We start from the raw sequence: 24,730 nt of genomic DNA, 5'->3' as shown, positions 1-24,730 counted from the left end.
AGGTGTCTAGCTTCAAATTCACACTTCTGATGTGAATTAAAACACTAATGAAGATGTACTTAGAGGGGTCATGAGGCCACACAGTACAGTTTGTGTGACAAAACATCCCAGCTGCTGATGAAAAAAGGACAACGTTCTCTGTGGGGGAGTATTTTAAAATAAAATATCATCAGTTTTGGTTTGCCTTAATCTTCTGCTCTGTAAATTGTGATCTCTGAGCAGCTGTGTCAGATCAGTCCCTCTGCCTGGATCCCCACTGCTCCAGGGCAGAGTGGTGGGGCTTGGGCAACCTAAAGGCAAAATTACTCTCCTCTGCTTGCTCCATTTACATGTGAGCTAGAATGCTTCCAGGCTGGGAGATAAGAGGGTGGGATATATCCTGCAGATTTGGGATCTGAGGGAAGGAGGAGAGCATTGGCTCCCATCTCCTCCATGTGCCTCCCACGCTGGGCAGAGCCAGCTGGGTGGAACAATCTCTGTCCTCCTGCCTTTTTGCCCATGTTGATGATTTCTGTAATGTGAAGGCTACCAGCTCCACACCACTTCTGTGTACATTTCTCCCTATGAGGTCCCACTGCAGTGGCTGTTCCGTGTGTGTACTTTCAACTCCCAGATTTGCACAGCTGAATCCTGTATGTTTGAAGTTTTTACTGGAAACACTGTCATAACCTTAAGCGTAGCAGTATGAATGATGCTTCTATAGCACTGAGGTAATTTTTATAAGGTAAATAAATTCCAGTTATTGATGTTACAGAGGGTGCCTCACAAAAGGGATGAATTACTTTGGAGACATTCTGGCTGCTGCTGCTCAAAATGGCAACTTTTACTGTAAGTGAAGAAAAGTGTATATTTATTCTCTTTGTGTGTCTCTTTCCACATTACTCATGTTCTTGATGGGGGATGACAGTAATAGGATCTGCTGTTAATGTTGCAGCTATATGATAGCTGACTTCCACAGGCTGCTCAGCCAGTGAGTCACACATGCTCCCAGCAGGTGCACTGTGAAACTCGTATTTTCCCCACTGTTTTAGAGACCATTGTACTAAAATACTGAAATGAGCTGGAACAACAGAACTGAGTAACTCAGACTGCCCTGCATTTCAGCTGTGATTCTGTTCTGGGATGTTAAAGTGGTGCAATCATATGGGTTTTGGAATAAATTTTTTTTTATTATTGCTATAGTAACATTGAGTTGGGTTTTCTTACAATATGCAGAGGAAACACAAATGAAATCTTTTTCTTTATGTTTCTGTACAGTAAAAGGTTGCACAGACTTGCAGTTAAGCAACATTAAGGATTTAGTTTCCAAGTAATAAGTTCATAAATGGTCTTAATACAAACCTAAATATTTAAATAAATGCTGCCTAAGGATGTTTATTAATCCAGCTTAATATTAGCTATAGACAGGCTCTGATATAATCTCGTAGCTTTTTCATAAATTGTTTGCATGTAAAGAGCTTGGCTCATTAAATTACTAGATGACATGCTTACTCTTCAGGAAAACACCAACACCATGGAAAACAATGTACTTTAAATGATGTCCATGTTGCACACGTGTCTGTGAATGAGAGCAGCTCAAATTTTTGTAGTTTCCTAACTCTGTGTCTTTGTCTGTACTATGTGTTTGTCATAAAAATGAGCTGGGCCTTACATCATACCATGTCTCCAGTCCCATTTTTAAAGACTGGTTAAGACTCATTTTTAAAGACTCCGGTTAAGATTTGGAAAGGTTTCGTGGCCCAGAATAAAGTGTGCTGGTCCATGTTAGCATGGGCAATACAGCTCTCATAGCTGTTTAGAAAGCTATTTCTGAGTGCCTTACAAATATTGGGCACTGTTTTCTTCCTTACTGAGTAGTTAGGTGGTAAACATGTTCCTCCTCCCTTAAGTTTTGGGAGATATAAGGACTGAGTTGCAGAGGGAAACTGGCCTACATTCAATCATCCTCCAGCCTTGGTAAGAGAGTAGTGGAGGGTCTCAGAACTGCTGATGAGAAATAAATAAACATCTGGGAGAGATCCTCCTCAATGCTTTGGTGTTCTAAGTGTACTTTGAAAATGATAGATAAATTAACCATTTCCAGTAGCCATGCAAAGCAAGCAGCAAGCCCAGCTTGCTCGAGAGAAATAAGACCTACTGCATATACAAATTGATTATATGGCTCATAGACTAGGGGAGGATGGCAGCCTGTAGCCTTTTCTTGCCTCCAGAATATGTTGTGTGGCCTGTCCAGAAAGGCTGAGCAAAAGATTTGGGCTGGAGTTCACCAAGGCCTTCTAAAACCTTAAAGGGTGAAAGTTGAATCATTAGTTTGAGGTTTTTCCATGGATTTTTTTAATACTTAATTACTCAAGATGTAAAAGTACATCATGCTAACAGGATTCATCGGTAGGACTCACTTTTCTCATCCAAATATCCTAACCAAGCTATGAACAGATGTTCCTTTCTTAACAAAAAATTTTATCTTCTTTATGAACAGTGTCACAGACTGGTAAGATTTGGAATGCCATTGCCAGGTGTACTGTATGGTAGAGGTAATCCATGCTATTAATGTATAAAATATTGTAAGATCCAAACTATGTCTTTTGACCACCCCAGCCGGGAGCAGTGTTTTATTCTTATTCATCCAGTTCCCAGACAATGTTAAGATAATATCAGGTTCTTTAATGTAAGAATGAAACCTTCCTGGGTGATGATCACCGCCTTCCCTGGGATACCAGGGCCACTCAAGAGTGATTTTCACCTAGGAGATGGCATCTACCACAGTGATCACCGGGTGCCACCTGTAGGTTGTGCCTTCTCCGGAGTTCTCTGACAACATCTAGACACCTGGATTGGACTTTTGTCTACCCCTGCACATGTGTAGCCCCAGTTCTGCATGTGAAGGGACACAAAGGAACATTCGATCTCTGCCTCAGGCAGAATAAACTGCATAAGAACTCGCTGTGCAAAGCAGCATTTGTGAACAGGGGAGACTCTGACATTCAGGGATCAGGTCTGTGTGTTCACCCAGTGCCGATCCCGGGCTCGACGCTGCCCTTGGCTGTGGTGGTTTTTGCCGATTGAAATTCTGTTTCGCTGACAATTTAATAAATCATTGCTAAATTTTCTTATAAATTTGGCTCTCGATTTGATAATTTATAACACAGGTCATCCATGTAAGATGCACTAGAAAGTAACAGGTATTGCTGTGAATCCTTGGAGACTGAGCAGAAAACTGAACCCAGAGGTCTCATTAGAGTTAAGAATTCAACCACACATTTTACAAGAAAATCAGGCTCCCCTAAACACATGTGAAAATAAAGCTGCAGATGTGTGCAAAGCTTTCAGGTGAGAGGAGGGCTGAAGTTCCAACTATGTACAGGAATGACTGACTTGGTTTTCTTTGCTCTATCATCTTTCCCATAGAATTACTTATGTAGCTGTTATCTCCCAACTTCTTCTGGGGAAAAAAAGTATATTTATTGACACAAGGACCACCTTTACCACATGTTTGCATTGTACTTCACAGTTCATAATACACTCTGCCTGTGCTGTACAGGGCCACCCTTAATTCCACATCATGTTAGCAGAGTATTCAGCTAACTCTGAGGGCCTTTGCACCTCCAGAACAGATGCAGCCAGTGATTTTTATCTACACCTCAGGTATAACCATGGCCTCAAGCCAATGTACACACAAAATACATAAAAATATATGTGGACTTGATCCTGGTGTTGGCAGCAAAGAGGCAACTCCTCTTGGCTCTTATTTGGAAACATTCAGCTAGGCATCAGTGTATGCTCCAATGTAAGCTTCCCAGAGTTACTGTAAGAATTCTGTTAACCACAAGCAGGTCTGGCTCCCTACTCACAGCTCCTCCTGGTCTTGCAACCTACAGGCAGAACCATTTATTGGATTTATACATGACAGTGCTGGGTTGTGAGCTCCTAAAGGCGTGGACTGTGTGCTGTTTGTGGTCCCCACACCTACAACAGACTGCTCATAAGCATTTATGTGCAACCCCTAGATTTCACTGGAGTTTTACACGGGGCCATTTCACCCTACTGATTTGCTTGACTCATTCTGTGACCCCTTTTAGAATGAAACAGAAACTAGGGATGTGATCCAGCTGCCTAAGTCTGTGTGTTTTATTGCATGAGGTGCTAGATGTTGTTCAAAACAGGAGCAAAAAAGACATGGGCTCCAAGGGACACCTGGAAAACTTCCTGAAGAGACAGTTGTTTAGTTTGTGGGGTCCCCAGGATGAGGTGAGAGATGAGAAATCTGACTCCATGTTCTCAGAAGGCTGATTTATTACTTTATTATATTATATGATAATAAAAGAATACTGTACTAAAACTATACTAAAGAAAGAGAAAGATAGTGACAGAAGGCTTAACAAGAATGATAATGAAAAACTTGTGACTGACTCCTCAGAGTCTGACACAGCTGATGGTGATTGGTCATTAAGTTATAACAATTCACATGTTTGGATAAACAATCTCCAGACCAATTCTAGAGCAACAAACACAGGAGAAGCTGAGGTTTCTCAGCTTCCCAGGAGAAAATCCTGGGCAAAGAGGATTTTTCAGAAAATATGACAGTGACAGACAATAGGTGAACAGGCAGGATCCCTGGAGCACCACAGATAACATCAGCTTCCTGTGAGTAGCCAGCTGACCAAGCCAAGATCCTAATTGCTTAGTGATGCCAGTAGAGTTCACCAGGTGACTGAAAAGGTGTGCACTTTATGGAGAGCTGCTCCATAATATTAATAGCTCCTGGCCAATGTGTACTAGATCACCAGTGGTGAGAGGGATGTGTCCAAAACCTACAGTCAGGCATCAAAATTGAGTATCTTGTTCTGTGAGTGGGACCTGTTTCCTGAAGTTTCTTCTCTTCATAATCCACACCTACATTAAATGAACACCACACATCCTACAGGAATGAAGTGAATGATGCAGTATAACACCAATCATGCGCTGCCTTCATGATTTCCAAGTGTAAAACCTCACTTCTAAAGACCTGCCTAAAATATTTTGTGAGCTCTTGGATTTACATTGTGGATATGGACATCTATCAACCCCAGTGTTTAGACTACATTTTTCATCTAGGCCAGGTGCAATTTTGTCCTGATTTTGAGGCATATTCAGATGTCCTCTGGTAGATCTAGCAAATACACTGAAGCTGTCTAGCAAATACCTTGAGCTGCCTGTGACTGCCCATGACCTATGTTCATCATTTCTGTAACTGAGATATGGTAAAAGATCAGGTAGGAGCAAAACAGGCCAAGTGGCTTTGAGGGTTGTAATAAGCAGTGTAAGTGATGTTTGTGTGGCATTTACTGATGTGGGAAGGATAGCCAGCTTGATGAGAGAGTTCATAAAGAACAGAAAGAGGCAGTGGCATCCTAAACTACCACTGCAGCATCCAAAAAGACAGGACTGATTATAGTCTGTAGTTCTGCTCAGATCGGGGCATGACCCAGTTTTTCACTGTAAGTTTGTTATCACAAAGGCATGTTGGCTTCTTACCAGGAATCCCAGTACCTCTTACCAATGCCATGAGCTGCCTTTGGAGTGATTGAAAGACTGGGCCAGCTAGACTGGTGTTCTGTTATGGTTTTCCTCTGCTAACCCCATGACTTCAGTACTTGCTCCCCTTTTCCTGGCACGGCTTCCTTCTGCCCATGCTTCACTCACTCATTTTCTTGTGCATCTACTTGAGTGGATGGATTATGAATAAGAGGAGGGAACATGTCCAGGTTTAAAGCAGAAGATTTATTTATTAATTTATTTATTATTCAGAGACAACAGATAAAGGTATGGCAGAGGGCTGGGAGCAAATAATGAACTGGGAAAGAGGAAAGAAGCAGTATTTGTTCAATACCCATTCAACCACAGCTGTCATGCTCACAGGCTGCTCTCCATGAAGCTGAAAGCTACAGCAGCCAGTCTCTGCCTTTGTGTGGCTCATTTCATGATTCAAACTCTGGTTTTTCACATCTCTCTACACTTGCCAAAAAAAAAGGAAGGCTGTAAACAGGCTGGAAAAGCCCTGCACACTACAGGGTCTACAATTTGTAATAGCTCTGGTATGTTTGTGTTGAAAGATTAATTTTACAAAGCCAACTGGAGCACGTTTTGTGTGTTTGTGCTTACTACTCCCCTGGCATGCATTTCCCCCCACAGTAAGTGCTTGAAGTAAAGTAATGCATCTCTAATCCTACTGGTGATTTCTGCCCTCCTTGTTTGTGTCACACAGAGGCTTTGTGCTGGCTGCAGGAGCCTCCTCCTGTGGTTTCACTCAGGTCCCCTTCTTTCAGCTTTTTGCTGAGACTCAGCACTCTGGGGGTGTGTAAAGCCTGTGCCACGAGCTGACTCCTGACTCAGCGTTATGGCTGGGTGGACACAGGGCTTTGCGGTCACCCACCCTGTCCTGGTGACTCAGAGATAAAAATTCATTCCCTGCCTTAACTCTGGTGTTTGTAGCCTGCCAAGCTCCGGCCTGGAGTGTGCTGTAAATCTCAGAGAGCAGACCATAAACAAAAAATGCAGCCCAGTACCACTCCAAGCAGGGCTCCTAATATTATACTGCTCTTTCCCAGAGTATGGAGAATGTATGAGTAAGAAAACTAGTTTACATTGATTATACTGGAAATCCTACATCTCTCAGCTAGAAATCTTTTTTTCCTATAGTAGCCACCACCACAGTCTTTATAGAGTAACTCTAGTACTTTATAGTACTCTATAAGTACTATAAAGTACTTATAGAGTTTTCAATTGGATATTAGGAAAAATGTCTTCACCTAAAGGGTTGTCAAACACTAGAACAGTCTCCCCAGAGAAGTGGCTGAGTCATCATCCCTGGAGTTATTTAAAAGATGTGTAGTCATGGCACTTGGGGACATGGTTTAGAGGTGGATTTGGCAGTTCTGGGTTAACAGTTGGACCCTATGACCTTAGAGGTCTGTTCCAACCTAAATAATTCTATGATTCTCCTGCACAGCAAACTTCATTTGCAGGGCAATGCTGCCACTGGCCTTTGACAATGATTCTGGTCTCCCATCTGCAGCTGGGAAAACATCTCTAAGCACAGAAGCAAACTTGCTGTCTTTTCATTTGGGAAAGTCTTGGTTGTTTTATTTTTACCATAATTAGACTTTTTTGATTACACTAATAGAAAAATAGCATTTGTCAGCTGTGCTGAGGATCTCATTTGTATTAGGAAATATCTGTACAGTGGAAATAAGAGCCCAATATGCCAAGCACTCTCTGAGTAAAAGTTCAGAAGCATTGACTATCTAAATATAACAATGGACAACTTGTTATATTTATACAAAGGAAAAAGGATATTGCACAATAAAATAGCAATGAGAAAAAAAAGTAAAGCAGCAACTACATACTCCCATAACCTAAATTCTGAGTTACTGTAGGAAAAGTTTGTCTGATCCACAGATTATTCACAAAGCAGTGAATGAGGTGGCTCCAAGGAGAATTGCCTGTGTCACCACAATTTGTTTGAAAGCAGAGTAGCTCTGCTCTCTCTCACACTAAAATTTATTTATTCACTCAGTATGTGGGTTTGGGGAACTAATGCAGTTTGTAAATTGGACTTTGTTCATTCAAGAAATAGTAATAAATTTGGAGATGTTGAAAGCAAGTACTTTGTTAAGTGCTAGACACAAAAAGAAAATTCAGAAACTTGAGGAAGAGGGAGAGATTTTATCCCCTTGTAGGTGAGTGCAATAGTGCAGTAGTCAGGATGCTCACCTAAAACTGTGGGACATTTTACCTTGGATGAGAACAGAACCCAGATGCCTGGCTCCTGTGTACATATTTAATCATCAGCTTATAGGTATCTTCAAGCTCTGGTCCAGTGATAAAGAAATCCAGCAGCATTTGTAGGGACTTCTGTGAGATCTCTAGTCCAGTCTGCTTTGCAGCCCATGGATTCAGACTGATGCTTCTCTGGATGCTGTCTTTAACTTTAAAAAAGTGAAAAGCATGTACAACAAATGGATATATTTTCTGTGCCTTGGTCAAGCTGATGGGTTGCCTTGAGTTCCCAGCAGGCCTTCAGAATTTAAATTAGTTGCAGGTGGTGACAATAGGCAGATTTGCTTTAGCTATGGTCTGGCTCCATCAAGTTTTTGGCTCACTTCTCCAAGGCTCTGGAATCAGGCATTTTCTCTCAGCTGCCCACTATTTTATGAACTCCACCCAGCCCTGGCCATTCTCTTGTACACAATGCTTCACTGAAGAGTGATCTTACAGAGATTCTTTAGAAAATAGTTGGAGTCAACATTATTTTTGTGTTCAAGGAGATACAGAAAGAGACACTGAGACACTACCAAACCCTTCCACAAAATGCCGGCAGAGGGTCCCTCACCACCTCAGTATTTCCATGCACAACACTAAAAACTATACTCATAACAAGGCTGCTGCCTTGTTTTTCTCCTTTCTCATTTGCTTTCCACTGTAAACACGATGAGGTCAGTGCCTGGTTTTGCGGATCACGGCGGGTCCCCTTCCTTCCGTCCCTGTCCTGGATTCCTCAGGGCTGTAGGCGCACATCTGGCCCCTCAGCCCTCCAGTGCCAACCCTTCCCTCTCATTCAGCCACCCCCAGTGGGCACACATCCCGCAGTGCTTGTGGTCAGCCCTCACAGTGCTGTGGGCTCACCCCGTGATGCTGCTGCTCATCTGAACCAAGGCCCTCTGAGCGCTGCATGGGCCTGGAGAGATCTGAGATGGAAAGTTAAATGAGCCTTAAAAATGGCAAATTATCGATGGATCACTCAGTTTGGCTGCAGCCAGACATTTCAGGGTTCCCACGACCCTCCCTAGTGCACTCACAATGCTGGCACTTTAAAATGTCACAGCTGACAAGCAGAAAGCAAGGGTTTTAGGCATGCTGGGCTTGTTCCCTATATTTTCATTTGAGAGTGCCAATCACTGTGGTATCTAAGTACTAGTTGTCCTCTGAACAGCCTGTGTCACATAAAAAGAGATCCATCACGCTTATAGTCAGCTTTCTAAAAGCTGCCTGGCCTCCCAAGTTCACCAGGTTCCCTCTGCAGATGAGGTGAGGAGAAAAACATGTCCAGAGAGTTAATTTTCACACTTGCTTCTTTTTGCCTCTGTCTTTCAGTGGAAGTCAGGGAAGGTACAAGGCTGCTGAGAGCTGCTGTTCATAGACAGCTTTGGCTGGAAGGGTTTCAGGCTGCTGAATGAAGATAGGAGGAAAAATCAGCCTGCAAGGTACATGTACCACAAACAGTAAAAGAGCCCTTTTCCTTTGGTATTTTGCTGTTTTGAGATCTGGTATCTCAAGGTGCTGTGAAGGGAGACACCTCTGACAGTATGTATTTCACAGATCAGAAATAGCATGTGTGAGATCTAACAGCCAGAAGCAAATTCAGACTAGAAATTTACATTTTAACAATATAAATAATTCATCATTGCAAAAGTTTGATGAAAGATGTGGCAAATTATCCAACATGTGCAATCTTCAACATATGAAAAAAATGCAAGCGATATTCATGCTGTAACTAATACAGGAATTACAACATGGATGTGACTGGGAGAGGTTCACTGCTCTATCCAATACAGAGAATTACATTTGAAAAAACAATATTTCTTTCTAACCCATCTTACAAGACTCCTGAAGTATACAGTGCCCAAAGATGGCAGCCAGAGTGGGAATGCACAGATAATTCAAAGAATTAGGAATGTAATATACTTGTTTTTCTATCAAACTGTGCATTTATGGCATTGTGTGTTTGGTTGTTGATCTTTTCCTTCACAATTTTGCACTAATCCTAACTGCAAGAAAATTCATTGTTGTAGCAATTACAGAAAAGCTCACTCAGGTTACAGGCTGAGTGTAACTGAATTTTCTGTCCTTTTCTGCTTTTGCTAACAAGTCTGATCCTGTTGAGAAATCCAGCTGCAGTGATAGCTGCAATGCAAATTACTGCTACATTTGATGGCCTTGAACCAGAGACAGTTGAAATACGTTTAGTAGTGACTGAATGACAGGGGAGTCCTCAATTCTGAATGGAATCCCACTAAAATTGCAAAGATTTACATGAGCACACAGTACAGGTTCCTCTCCAGACTTGGAGGGGGTGCAAACCCCTGTCTAGCTGCTATTTTACCTAAACCCATCCCCAGCAATCCAGAAGGAAAAAAATCCACAAACCTTGTTGTGGACTCTGGGTTTTCCCTTGGAGTTGATGATGTTATTCCCTTATCCTGATGCCTTTGCTCACTGTCTGAAGTTGCCTATGCCTAAATTAAACACCCCAGTGGTGTGTGTCAGTCCCAGAGTCCCTGGAGTCCCTCTGTCTCTGGTGTTCCCCATGGCAGACCCAGAGACACAACACTTCAGCAACCCAAGATCCTGGATCGATTCCCTGGTAAAGACATCCATGCCTGCAGCTCTGTCAGCCACTGGATGCAGCAGATGGCAAGAAGTCAACACTCTGCGTTTGGTGGAAGATGTTCAACAAATGTTGTGACCAGAGGATTTCAGATTTAGCTTAGCAAAGGAACAGAGCTGTACCACAACATTTACAAACAGCTCCAGTTACAACTGCGTAACACCAGCCAGCATTCAGAAGCTGTGCCAGGAAGCTCTCCACATTGCTACACTCCCTCATTAATAGCATTTTGCCAAGCTGCCCTCTGGGACAAAATTATTGTAGAGTGGTTAAATGTCTGCTTGTGGAGGAAAGCTTTATTTTACCGTTTAACCGCAGTCTGACTTGAATTCCAGCGCACAAACCAGGAGGTACCTGGGATGCATTATAGCTGCATCTGGCTAGATTTTCTGGCCCTACAAAAGACCACAGACATGAGTGAGATTGATTTATTGATCTCCACTCCCTCCCACAGCTTACACAAGCAGTGGCAACAAGCTACTCCCACACACACACACGCACACCTGCATCTGGATTTGCCACAAAAATGTTGCAACAAGCAACACTAAGATCACACCCACCTTTTCTTTAGCCTTCCAAAGCTCCTAACCAAAACAGCTTTATCAAGAGAAGATATTTTTCTGATAAGAAAACCCTGATATGAAGTAGGTCTGTTGAAGCAGAATAGGGAATATCTAGGAGAAGACCATTCTTTTATATGCTGAGAATGGGAGAGTGGCCTCAGTATGTCCCACTGCTGACCTCTTTTGTGCAATGATCTCCTTTTGTAAAGTAGGTCTGCAACTGCTTTATATTTTTCTGTCTCACTATTCAGTAGTCATTACTGTGAGAAGGGAAAAATAAACAAAGCCCAAACGGACACAGTGCAACACCAGCCAGAGAAGAGTTTCTCCTAATGGCACAAACCAGAATGAGCAATAAAGACCAGGCTGTCTGCATCCAATACAGATCCCATGTGTGTTTTAATAACAAAGGATAAAAATCACTGGGTTTCCCTCCTGTATTGAAATACTAGATTATAAAAAATAATGACTAGAGCAACAAGATGTAGCCAGGGGGAAGTTCTAGGAGAGGTTTCTGTTGAAATGAGACAGACATCATACAATGAGACAGAGTCCTTGTCTGAACCTTTTAAAAGATGATTTTCATCTTGTTCATACACTCGAACTACAGAGCAAATGAATTGGACTAATTAAAAACTACTATCCTTTGGTGTTTGTCTGTTCTACAAATGTAGCAACATTTTTAAGCCAAAAAAATCTCATGACATATGCTTAGTGAATTCCAGTTCTTTGTATTTTTCATTTCAATTATGTGACAGCAAGGAGCACCTCGCTTATGAGGAAAGGCTGAGAGGGCTGGGACTGCTTAGCCTTGAGCAGAGGAGGCTCAGGGGGATCCTTCTCATGTGTGTAAATAACTGAGGGGAGGATACAAAGGGGACAGAGCCAGGCTGTTTTCAGTGGTGCCCAGTGACAGGACCAGAGACTGTGGGCACAAAATGAAACCCTGGAGCGTTCATCTGAACATCAGGAAACACTTCTATTTATTGTAAGCGTAATCAAGCATTGAAATAGGTTGCCCAGGGAGGCTGTAGAATATCCATCCTTGGAGATATTACAAAAAACAGTCCTGGGCAGCTGTGTGGCCCTGCTTGAACAGAAGAGAGTGGAGAAGATGAACTCCAGAAGTCCCTTCCAACCTCACCCATCCTGCAATTCTGTGATCTGTTGTTCTGTGAAGGTGGTTGCAATGCATCAGGGAGTTTTCTTCATGATTCTGGTGCTACAAAAGGGGAGACTAAAGATGTATCTGCACTGGTAAACTGATTCATGCCTTCCACTCTGAATCACTGTTGTCTTAGCACCCACACATACCACAAGTCTATGTAAATGGTGTTGGAGCAAATGTGGTTTTCTTAGAAAATGAGACAAGATATGCATGATTGGCCTGTGCCAGAGCTCATATTCATGTGTTCCACCTGCACCAGGTGTGACTTTCAGTGTGCACTGATGTAGTGAGGGACTCCCTTGTGGTCTCCCAGATCAGTCAGGAGTGCAAGCTAAAATTGTGTGCTAAAAATTCTTACATTTTAGCAAAAGAAAAGCAGGTGTTTCTTGCACTCTTGTGATTGGCTTGGCTTGCACATTGCTTGGCTTCTGACAAGCAGGACAGAGGGAGTCTCAGTGCCCCAGTGGCTCTGACACAGGAATAGATGGGCACAAGTTGGGTCACAGCAGCTGCCAATGGAGCTCTTTGGTGTGACTGTCAGCGTGCACATAGGCAAGAGAAAGTGACCATTACAGTTCCTTCTTTTTTTACACATGTAGATTTATGTCGTAACCTTTTTGCTTGTAGGGAATTCATGTGAAAGTGAAGAATGACTGTTACAATAGGTGAATATTCCAACTACTCTCCCATTTCTCCATCCAGAACACCAAGCATGTGGCAGTTTGAGGAAGGAAAAACAAAACCCCCTCAACACATAAGATATGGACTTGCAGAACAGTATTGCCACTAGTATGGTTTGCACAAATGTGTGATATTTTCCTATGAATGGGAGATCACCATATGTAAATTATGAGGATCTTGCTTGCAAAGTAGGAAACTCAACAAGTCCATAAAAAGGATTTGAGCTCAAGTTTTTTCTGTAGGACAATAATAGATTTTGAGACTTAGCTCCACTTTTCCCTTTCACTCCCACTGTTAATTTGTTTTGCCCAAGTCCCAACTGTTGAACGGGAGCAAAGTAATGAGAATAGTGCAGGTAAATATGTATGAAAGATATGGTTGGATGTATCATCAGCATGGTGGAGGATAGACTGAAACACTCTTACGTTTCTTCTGTTTCTGCAAATTTCCCTAATTTGCTGTTAAGTTCACAGAGCTGATGTTTCCTGGTTATGCAGTTTCACTTCTGTCACTTGTATAATTAACAAAATGCATGCAGAAAGTGCAAAGAACTCTTGTGATTTTTGCAAGGAGGCTTCTGGAAACCTGAGGAGACGTGATGAAACAAGCACTGCAGTAATAGTAGGGTTGCCACTTCAGACCAGCCAAACACCAGGAAGAGGAGAGCAGTGTTCAATATATTGAATCCTTACCCATTGCTAATTTTATCTCAGCCAAATCAGGTTTTAAGGCTGAACAGAGGAAAATGAGATGATTTCTGGACTTTGATGTCCCTCACTCTGTGTAGGAGATCAGACCAAGGTAGTAAAGAAAAAAATTAAAAAATAATCAGGGAAGGAGAGAAAAGTGCTTACATCAATTTTGCTTGTCAAGATTTTTGTTAATCAGAATATAATTGTCAATATACATCTCTAAACATTTTTAAATTAGAATTAGAGCAATGCAAGTACATCCATGTACCACTTGTTCTGGTTACAGAGTTAAGCATCATTCTAAAATAAACAGAATATTGTGGAATTGTAGGGAAAAACCCCCAAAACTTTGAACGATGAGGTTTTCCCTTTTTCTCTCATCTCTTTCTATGAGCCAAACACATACTGGAAAGATTTCAAGATTTCAGTTCTCATGTTTTGTTTTTGCATGACTTAACTCTGAGCACCCAGAATACTTTAGAAACAGCAATAAATAATGTAATCTTTACCCCAGGTGAAACTAGATTATGTACATATCCACCACAAATAACAGGGAAACTTATCAGACACGACAGTGATTCGGCCCCATGGAGCACTAACAAGAACCTAAATTAGCAAAGACCAAGCCACAATTCCCAGACAAAATTTTCTCAGGGAGTAGAATTTGCAGGAGCTTCCAATGAAACAGATGGGAAGGAAATTTCATATTTCCCAATAATATCAGGTTAAACTAGCACTTGGTGTAGGTGCTACTATCCATATTTGAATATATATTTTGCACACAAAATGTAAGGCCATTGAAAAAATTAACTCTTTTGTAAATGAAATGCCTATGGGTTTAAGTGAAGCAGGTAATTTTGTTAGGAATTTTGACAGCAACTAGAATCTTAATATCTGGATTCCCACATGCAGCAGACATTTTGCCACATTACCACAGACAACCATGAGAACTCAAGAAAATAATTTCCCAGAAGACATTTTAATAGTAACCTTTAACTATTAAAATTGTTTCTGTTGGCTTTTTCAGACCAATACAACAGTTTCCATGAATGTAATTTAGGAACAATTAAATCAATGAATACTGCTGTAGCAAATAGTTCCAGTCACAAGAAATGATGAAAAATATTTCATTTGATTCTTTCTGAAGGTATGGTTATGTTTTCTTTTGCCCTTTTTGTCCCCAAAGGTTCTTTTAAGCTTGACTTCTTTGAAAAACCAGCATGCTCATCCTTTTCCTCCGTTTTTCCCAACTTGACAGTGGACAGGAAAAAAGAAGAAAACCCCTACATTCTCTGAATGCATTTTTAATTGAAACAATTAATTTCATCCATCCTAAAAAAAAAAAAAAAAAAAAATTGCCATTTTCATGACCAATTTGGGTGCATGTTGAAGTGTGCATTGTGTGCTGCCTTGGTCTTCAAGGAGTGTCTGGGGGGAATCTAAACCAGTTCCAGCTCTGTGCTGTAGCTACAAATAGTGTTTCATTTCTCACATCCTTGACAAGCATTTGATTTGCGTCAATTCCCTCTCTTTCAGAAATGCCTTGACATGATTCAAACATGGCACAAATCAGGACTGCTCCTGACAGATAGCATGAGTAAAGTAAATTGATTTTGAATGAGGGTGAGCTACCTCTGTTTGTACAGTGTGGTCCAGAGCTGCATCCCTCCAGGTCACACCTGTGGATCTTGGAGGTCAGTACTGTGGGACCTTGAGCCCTGATCTTCTCCCAGCTCTGACCCCTCAGTTCAGCTCCTCTCTGCAGCATTTTCTCAGCTCTGCTAAGGGGGCAATCAGAGCTGATGTAGCAGGGAAACAAGTGAGAGAGAGAGATGTGGTAGCAGTAGCGAAGGGGTGTTGCCATCTCATGTGTGGGCACATCCAGTCTGTTGCAAAACTCTCTCTACATTGCCTCACTGCTTGGCAGGATGTCTGGGGGAGCAGATAACAGAGAAAGGGAGCAAAGTTGTATGAAAAATATCAGTGAAGACAGCTTAACAAAAGTAAAAACAAAGGTGACATCCTTCCCTCTCAGCCCTCTTGACTGTATTGACTAGATCTTCATGGGCTATCTAGCAGTGGCTTAGATCCCTCACTCCTATATAGAAGTCGAGCTGTAACAAAGTGGTGGCCAACTCCTACCATAAATTCAGTCTTCAAGTCAGAATCTTTGTTTACTTTCCAAAAACAACAGAAATAATTCCTATTTTTATTCCAAAGAAAGAGAGATAAAGTATTTATTTTGGTTACATGTTTCCTGTGTACATATCTAACCATGATCACAATAATTATTATCATTGTCACTAGAGGATTGCCATGCACAGATAAACTCAGCCTCATGACCAGAATCAAACTGCAGAACCACACAGTGATATTGGAGCAGGAAGATGACAAAGAATGGAAAAGGAGAATGGATCCAACCATAGGTACTCCAATTTGTGAAAAAGAGAATATTTTCGACTTCATAATAGCAAAGCATTAACAAACAAACCTTCATGTTGGTCAGCTAGTATTCAGCTTGTGGTCAGAAAAAGCATAGAATATTTTTATTTCCATAAATGATATAAAATATGGAAATGGCACCCTAAGCAGCCAGTTGGTGCAATGGTTTAAAGCCACTTAAATTCTATAGTTGTAAAGAAATGGAGGAGAAATAAAAAAGTCTGTTTGTTTATATATCTCTGTTTCTTTGGTTTGAAGTTGCAGCACAAATCACATTTTTCAAATAACTTTGCTATGGTAAGAAAAAGGCATTTAGAAAAGTCATTACTAGAAGAAAGTAATCATTTTGTTTCAGTAAAACTCTCCACAGTATGGATTGCTAAAGTACATGACTCTTATAATGGATATCCAGAGCTTTCAATAACAACAGCAGGAGCTATGCAAGCAGGCCTGAATACAAAGCTCTGTGCCAATGCATATTAACTTGTCCCATGTAACTTCTTCTCTTCCAGCCACTGGCCCATGTCCATCCAATTTAAATGTTGAATACAGAAGGGAAAATTGTAAACCTTCTGTACTTACACACTGCATCTTTTTTTTTTTTTTTCTGAATTTTTACCCAGGGAAGAATAGATCGGAGTTATGTGCTTCATAGAGTCTGCTTGATATGAACTTTTAAAAAGCTTTACTTTAATCCTCTACACCTGGTATTTCTGGGGGTTCAAACAGATTTATATTTCTTCCCTACCAGCTCTCCTATGACTTTACAAGAACAAAGCAAATAAATTCCACAGCATCAAAGACAAAAGCAATTGGAAGCTGTTTCCTAATCCAGACCTACACAGCCGTGTGTCTTTCCCCATATTCCACATCCCTAATGACTGGATTCTCTCTCTATATAGATATAAAACAGTCTATCATTTGTATTTGAATCCCTTTCTTTAATATTATTAGACTACATAGGCACATATTTAAAGAGGTCAGATGGCTTGTTAACACAGTGTATATTGGTATTGTGCAGCTCTCAGCAAGCAGATTTGGAAGAACAGATATTTTAAGACTAACATGAGAACTTACAAAGTTAAAGAGAAAAATAAAAAGTTACTTTCTATTCTTAATAAAGTCAATCTACCTTATGAAATAAGATCAGTGAAAGAGAACAAGCCAGTGCTTTGCCCTTTCTCAGCATCACTACTGGATTACAGATTTATTACTTACCTAGCTCTTTGCTGGGAAGTTGTAGCAGCACAGTATGTACCCTTTCCTGAATGTAACTTTACTTTCTTGCTTGATTCAAAACAGTTAAATGATCCAGAAAAAGGGAAATACATTTCAGTCCTCTATGTAGGACCCTGCATATCTTCAGGAAAGCTAATTTATGGAAGCACTCTATTCCCAGAATGACTTAACAGGGAATAACAGAATTGCCCAGAAGTCAAGTAAAACTTTACTCTCTTCTGGTCTTTAGATGATCCTTTCCCTCCTGAAGGAGACCTGGGAAGCCTATAATCATTGAGCTAGGCTGGTTTTTGTTACCCTGTATAACTGAGGATAGCACTGGGCTCATTGCCCTGTTATTGTCTCTGTGCAGTGAGGCTGGGATTCAGGTTCCTTAAGCATTTCCTTCACTCATGGTGTCTCTGCACAGTGGTAACCCAGTGTGGACTTCACCTCCTCAAACAGCTTCCTCCTGTTCCAGTGAACTAACAATCATTGTCTGCAGCACAGCATGGCTGCCTAATCATTTCCCTCTAAAAGCCATACGGATGTTTGAGAGGATTTAACCAACAATTTGGTTCTAGGTATGCATGAAAAGAATTCTCCTTTTAATCCTAGGAAACAAAAGCAATCCATTTCTGTTTTGTAAGGGTGTTTTGAGGCCTAAACATTCATAGGCTCTTTATACACCCAAAGGTTTTTGCTGGAGTTTTAACTTCCTTTCTTATGACAGTCCAGATTTCCCAGAAATTCCATCTTACCCCAGAGATGGAAAGAGAGACAGAAAAAGAGGATTGGAGAAGACATCCTCTTGCAGACTGTTGGGGCAGGATTTGTCTCACCTGACTCCAAGCATTTCTATTAATAGGTGCCAATACCTGAGCGTGTCACTCTGGATTCTATTTGCAGTCTGTGGGGAGAAATTGTAACATAATTTATTTAAACTCTTCTAGGTATTTGCTTCGGACTAAATTGAACTTTAGAAATTACTTACTCTCTCCTCTTACTACAAAGGCACCTCAGCTTTACTAGATCACAAGTGAATGCCAGTTGTCACTCCATTAAATGAATAATGTTTTTTCTCTCTCATATTGTTTTTAATGCAGTTTCTTTTTTGCTTTTTTGCTTTTCATATGTCATTTTTACTCTTCTTAGGACAGCTTATCTTCTAAATATCAGTCAGTTCACCAATATAGTGTGCTTTTTTCAAAAAATCCCTGACTACAAAAAAGCAACACATGCAAGATTTAACTCTCAAAACATAATAATGCCCCTCACAATTTCTGCAGCATTTCCACTAGCGACTGAATTCTGTAATGATAAAAATATTTCTAATGCTTTTCCAGTACCTACTAGATTGATGAACCTTGCTTCTGTGTCACAGGAAAAGAGGAAAAGGATTGCAAAAATTGAGAAAAAGTAAAATTATTTCATTCCAACCACACCCTTTCTGTTGCTAGTGCATTACAACCAAAACCCAAAGCAGAGAGTTTAAAAATAATTTTGGTACATCTGCAGTAGCTGCAACCATCTCTCTGAATATAATTACCAAAGAAGTAGTTATTCCTACCAAATTGCATTAAAATAATTAAATTAGTACATATAAAACAAAACTATTGGTATTTAACTGAGATGTTTAAGATAAGTGAACCTCATACCTGTGCATGGGTTTTGATTTCCAGAATTATGTCCCAAAAGATGGGAGCATACATCCAGGTTACACTCAGAACTGAGCAGGTTAATGTCTTTATTTCTGAAGTCCAGAAAGTCTTCAGAAATATCTCATTGATTCATAAAATATTGAAACTTCTGAACAGAAACACACAAAGACACTTAGAAATCTTTCTTTTCTCATTCAGGGTGGGATTCATTTTGGCAGTACTTTTGTGGGTTAAAATAGATTTCTGGACTAAATTCACCACTAAATCTTGCTTTTTCGTCAGTCCAAAGATACAGGCACTGCTAAGAGATGATTTGATCTGTCTGAAGATAGGTTTTGAGAATACACAAAACGAATGTCCCAGTGGAGTTCTCCATTTATTTTCACTGTGGAATGAGCCTGCCCTGCTGACTGAGGCTGCATACATAAATTTTAGTGCTGAAACTTGACAAGATCAATCTGAATCTCAGCATGGTTTAAAAAGAGTGCACCCCTGGTTCTAGCATTGTTCATAAGCAATTAAAACCTTCTTTTTAAAAGTCTTTTGTCTTCAGAAACTGTCCTAGAGAAATTTTCAAATGAATGGTGGCTTGAAAAACTTAACAAAAACTACTACAAACACTCTTCTGAAATCCATTAATGATTTCTTACTCATCTAAAAAATTTTGAGAGGAAACAGTTATTGGATAATTCTGTGAACCAAGCATGAATAAAACACTATGGACAATGAGCTGCCCATAAAGCATCTGTGCTTCACTCTTACTGAATTTGCTTTTAAAAAGTTCACAATGCTCACCTTAAAAAAAAAAAAGACAAAAAACACAAAACAAATTAACAATGAAACCCCACAAAAAACCCCAACAAAAAACCTCCAAAACCAGTAAAGTTGACAATATGGCTTGTGAGAATTCCATATTATTTCAGTATCCAGTAGCTGCCATGCAAAAGCAGCAGTTAATTAACTGTTTATTATTCTTACTTCAATAGCTTATTTTCTTATAGCCTGGAAAGCCTTGCAGAGATTCCCCAGAGCATATCATGGTGGTGATTTTTTAGAAAGACAGCATAATCAGACATGAATTCCATTTCACTTCAATAAAAATATGTTTTCTGTTGAGTTTTACACTCCAGGCTCATTACAGCAGCAGTTTTACTAGCTGGGTTTATCCAGCCCACAGGAAGTGCACGTACACAGAGATGTTTAAAGGGATGTTGGACATTTGTATCTGACAATAAAACCTTGCTTGCTTGTGTTTCCCATCACTGGGATGCCATGGAATAACAGCAGAGTAAACTGAGCTTTATTTATTGTGATTGTAATTCTTGATTATGGAAGGAAAAATAAATGTTAAGTATCTGGAAACAGATGATAGTTTTATAGCTGAACTCGGTGATTTGCACATAAAGCTGGGGAAGTGGAATACTTACCATTATGTCATGATTTATTTTAAAAAAGCTGAGTGAGCTTTGAGTAGAGCTAACCTTGTTAGAGTTCTAGGCAGATGTTATGAACTCTCTTGGGACTCTCATGGTTCAAACATAAGGATACCACAGAGCTTTCTTGGCTAATATTAGCTACTACCTTACAGCCCTCTCTTTAGATCCATGAATTACCAGCACTCAGAGCAGCTCATTCAAGTCAAGACATTTCTGAGAAACCCTGGGGAATCTGTGAAAGTGCCCTGATTGCTTTGAAAGTGTTTCAGTTTCCTGCTCTTAAAAATCACTGCCCTAAACAAGAGCTGTCTTAGGAGCAGGTACATTATTCAGAATCAGCTTCATCAAAAAAGGCTTTGAAATTTAAGAAGATAGGTTAACTTAAAAATTCTGATTTTAGTAACTGGCCAACATTCAATAAATATCAGAAAATTAAATTAAATTGTGATCATACTTAAAGGCTTTACTTTAGCATTCCTTAGCTGTTCAGTACAGATAGAAAATAGCAGCTGGCATATCCTGCAAAGTCCTTAAATGGAAATCTCTTCTGTACCATTTTTTTCCAGGAAGCTTTTAACAAGTTACATTTCATGATCCTTCTCCAAATGAACATTTCTTTGTAATTTGGAAATGGGACCTCACATAGTACTGCTGAAACTTATCTATCACGTTTTCCCCTTCTTTTTATAATTGTTGCTGAAATTTGAATAGTAAAAGAACCCTATAAAATTCAATTTACCAAGGTTTTTTTCTTAGAACAAGAGAATAACATAAGAACACATAGAAGATTAATTTGTAGATTTTATCTTCCCAACTCACCGGCTGAATTCAGATGAATCCATCACACTGAACTGTCATACACCTAAGAGTTATGTGCAAAGATATTCTACATCCCTTTTTTACAGCATTGTCCTTGGTGCATCAGGTCCTAGGTGATTATTTTCCCCAATAATTCCTGCACCATGTCAATATCCAGTCCTAACTGGGTAAAGTGGCAGACTCATAAAGGAAATGGGCATGAAACATCAGCAGTTGGTGGCAATGAGATTCCTGAAACTTCTGGATTTAGCTTCAAGGCATTGTCTCCAGCCCAGTGCAGGTTAATGCTGCTGTACCTCAGCCAAAGCCAGTCATCTTTGTAATTTTTTGGGTTTTTTTTTTCTCCTTTGTGCATTAGTGTCTGCACAGTGATATATTCTCAGTGGAAGGAGTAAACAGTGACTGCAATCTCAGTTACAGGTGATGAGGTCACTTTTCAGAGAAATGAGTTGCAGTTTTCCAGACCAGGGAGGGAGCAGGGTCCAAACTGCTGCTTGCCAAAGAGCATAAGCAGAACTCAGAATTGACACAGACACTGAAATATTTACACTGGGGAGGATGCTTAGGAAGTAGTGGTGCTCTGGAGGCTGGATTCCTTCCTCTCTACTTCAGGTGCCAGTCAATAGACAGGAGGAAGCTGAGCATCTCAGAGGGTGTTTCAGCTCCAGATACGTGCCAGGTTTTTTTCAATCTGCTAAACAACTGATTCTCCCTCTGCATGTCTTCATCTGTCCTCATTAACTCTAACAAAGAGTCTATGATGACCAAACCCCTTTCCTAAATGTCTCATTGAAATGCTTAAATTGAGGCAAAATCTGTCTGGTCTGTAAGAGTCTCTAGAGCCTTTTGCTAAAGATGTGCCCTGACAGTTACAGCTGCCCAAGACATTTCAAATTAGGCATCACTGTAAAGTCTCTCATGACCTCTAGGCCATAGCCATTAAACTTCACACTTCTGAGTTTTGTTGTTGATTGCAAAAATTTTTCTGAGAAAAGTGATGTTAAATCCCAGTGTGACACCCAAAGTTACACTGTCCAAACTAACTGCAATTGACATTGAGAAATACCAGCAGCAAAATTTTAACCTATACAAATACAGCAATTTCTACCTCAGTTGTTACTTTACATTTTCCAACTTTATATTAGGAACATTTGTGTTCTGTAGTGTGGAAAAATGATGATCTCCATAAAGTCCATTTTCTCTAAAATTTTCAATTGCTTTTACCCATAGCTTACTAGATTTCATTTTTTAAGACTAATTTTATTTTCACTGACATGATCTGTCAGGCTTGGATGGATGTGAGTTCCAAATGGCAAACACATATATGTGCATGGATCCTAATGAACCTGTGGTATAATTATGCAGAACTATGTGCATGTTGGTTACTGTCAACAAATAACCAAAGCATAGAACTGTAATTAAGAGGTGGGAATGTGATACTGCTGGATGGTATTATTGCTTTTTCTGGGAAGAATTATTGCATCTTTAGTCACATTTAAGGTTCTCAGAAAATCATTTGCCTCAAGCAAATGAGAAATTGGAAGAAGAAATGAGCATACAGAAGACTTCCAGCAATCTCACATTTTTCCAATGTGACTAAACAGAAATGTTTGGATGCAATAAATGTAGTTGAAATAAATGTATTGTGACACCAAGTACTCTATGGCACTAGGAGACCCACTCAAGTGCAGCAACTGCATCCACTGCTGCTAAACTACATTTTAAAGAGAGGCCACAACATCCCAAGAGTCTCTCTGGCAGAGCTATCTCACCAACTCTCCTGCCATCTCACAAACACTGAACCAACATTACTGCAGAGTCCTTTTCCTTAATCCTTAGTATTACTTTATTGTTTTAGTGGCATTCATCAGTGACAGAGCAATTACATTAACAGCTTCCTTTCTCTATTGTGTCTTTCTACAAATGGATGAAGCCAAGCAGAGAAGTCAGGAGCATGACCACAGTGTGTAAAAGCAATGTTGATGGCTTTAACATTTATTTGCTGGTGAACTGGATTAAAAGAAATGTTTTAAGAGGACAGACTGCTAAGTGTGTAACCACTAGGTAGATCTAATTTCTTTTGCATAAATGTTGATTAAAGCACAGAAATGCAGAAATTGGAAGACTTTATGGATCTGGGCTGCCCTTTGTTTCCTGTTCATGTGATAATTTTATTGTTTTTTTAATGATAATATTTACAAATTAGTACTTATAGCAATGAATTCCACTATTTTGTTTCACAAGGATGTGTCTAAATCACCTATGAAAATGGAAGTAAGAATTTCCAATGGCACAGAAGTCCAACACGTCAGAAATTATTACTAAGCAGATCACTTCTGATAAGAAATTCAGTTACAGACCCTGCCTTTCTGCTCTAACTGTGTAGGATTTGGGAAAAAGGGGATTCTGCATTTCTTGACTTTTGAGCATGGGTAGCACAATAGATGGCACAGTCTGTTAAGTGCCATGTTAACTTGTCTGAGCATGACTCAGAAAAAAAATTCAGTTTCTCCTTTACATCACTGCAGATACATGAAAAGCTCCAGAAAAGCTCAAAGTGCAGATCCACAGGCACTGAGTTGGGCAGAAGGAGTGCTCACCTCTCCCCTTTGGAGAAAATGGGAGCTGTTGCCATCCAGTGTCCATTCTGGGGCATTCTGAGAGGGACATTTTTCAAGATGAGTAAGCATCATTGTGGTCAAGGAGGTGTCAAGTCTTCAAGGACATCCCCAAGGACATCAGCAGCTCCTCTCCTTCCTCATAAGGCTTTAGCAGCCTGTGTTCAAGGTCAGGTCTGATATGGTGGAGCCACAAAGCCATGAATCAAACTCTGTAAACACAGCAAAGCATGTGGGGAAGCAATGAGAAGCCTCACCTGCTGCTTCCTTCCTCAGGAGCTGAACTCCAGCCATGCCCTTGGTCTTGGTGCATGCCTTCATTTCACATTCCCATGCAGTTAAAAATCAGAAGGAGAAGGATGTTGCAGGAAGTATTCCAACTTTTCTTCAGAAATGCTAGTGGCTTCTGGGTGGGGACAGCAAAGGAGTCTGAAAACAGACAGCACTTTCTAGTGCTCCAAAAACACACAACATCCCTGAGGATGCCTGGAATGAGAAGTGCAGGAAAGGTTTCAGAGAGATCCTTCAAATGAAAAATAATGAATTACAGGGGATTCTGACAGAGAAAGGTAAGTCTTGAGACCTGGCTGGTGGAATTTGAGGGGAAGATTCAATTCTGCCAAGCAAAACATACACAACTTCCCATTCAGTCTGGAAGCCATAAGAAACAATAGGGTGCCATTGTACTCATGGAATGGTTTGATTGATATGTTTGAAATAAAATAAAGTTATTTTATTTACTCTGAATTGGAGAGCAAGGAATGACACATTGTCTTTATTAATGATACATTTCTACCTTTCTCTCATTTAAATGTATATATTGTCTTTTTTTTTTTCCTTTTTCGCTACATACTCCTTCCTAACCCTGGTTCCATGCTTTAGGTAATCTAGTTAAATGCAGGATTAACAGTAACAAAGGTTATGATTTTTATTTTGTATACACTTCATCATGCAACCCATCATGCAAGATATGCCCATTTATCTGAATGCCTTTCTTCTGCACCCA

Source organism: Molothrus ater, chromosome 5 (assembly GCF_012460135.2).
Source record: "Molothrus ater isolate BHLD 08-10-18 breed brown headed cowbird chromosome 5, BPBGC_Mater_1.1, whole genome shotgun sequence".
Taxonomy (NCBI): Eukaryota; Metazoa; Chordata; class Aves; order Passeriformes; family Icteridae; genus Molothrus; species Molothrus ater.
This window is presented reverse-complemented; position numbering follows the sequence as displayed.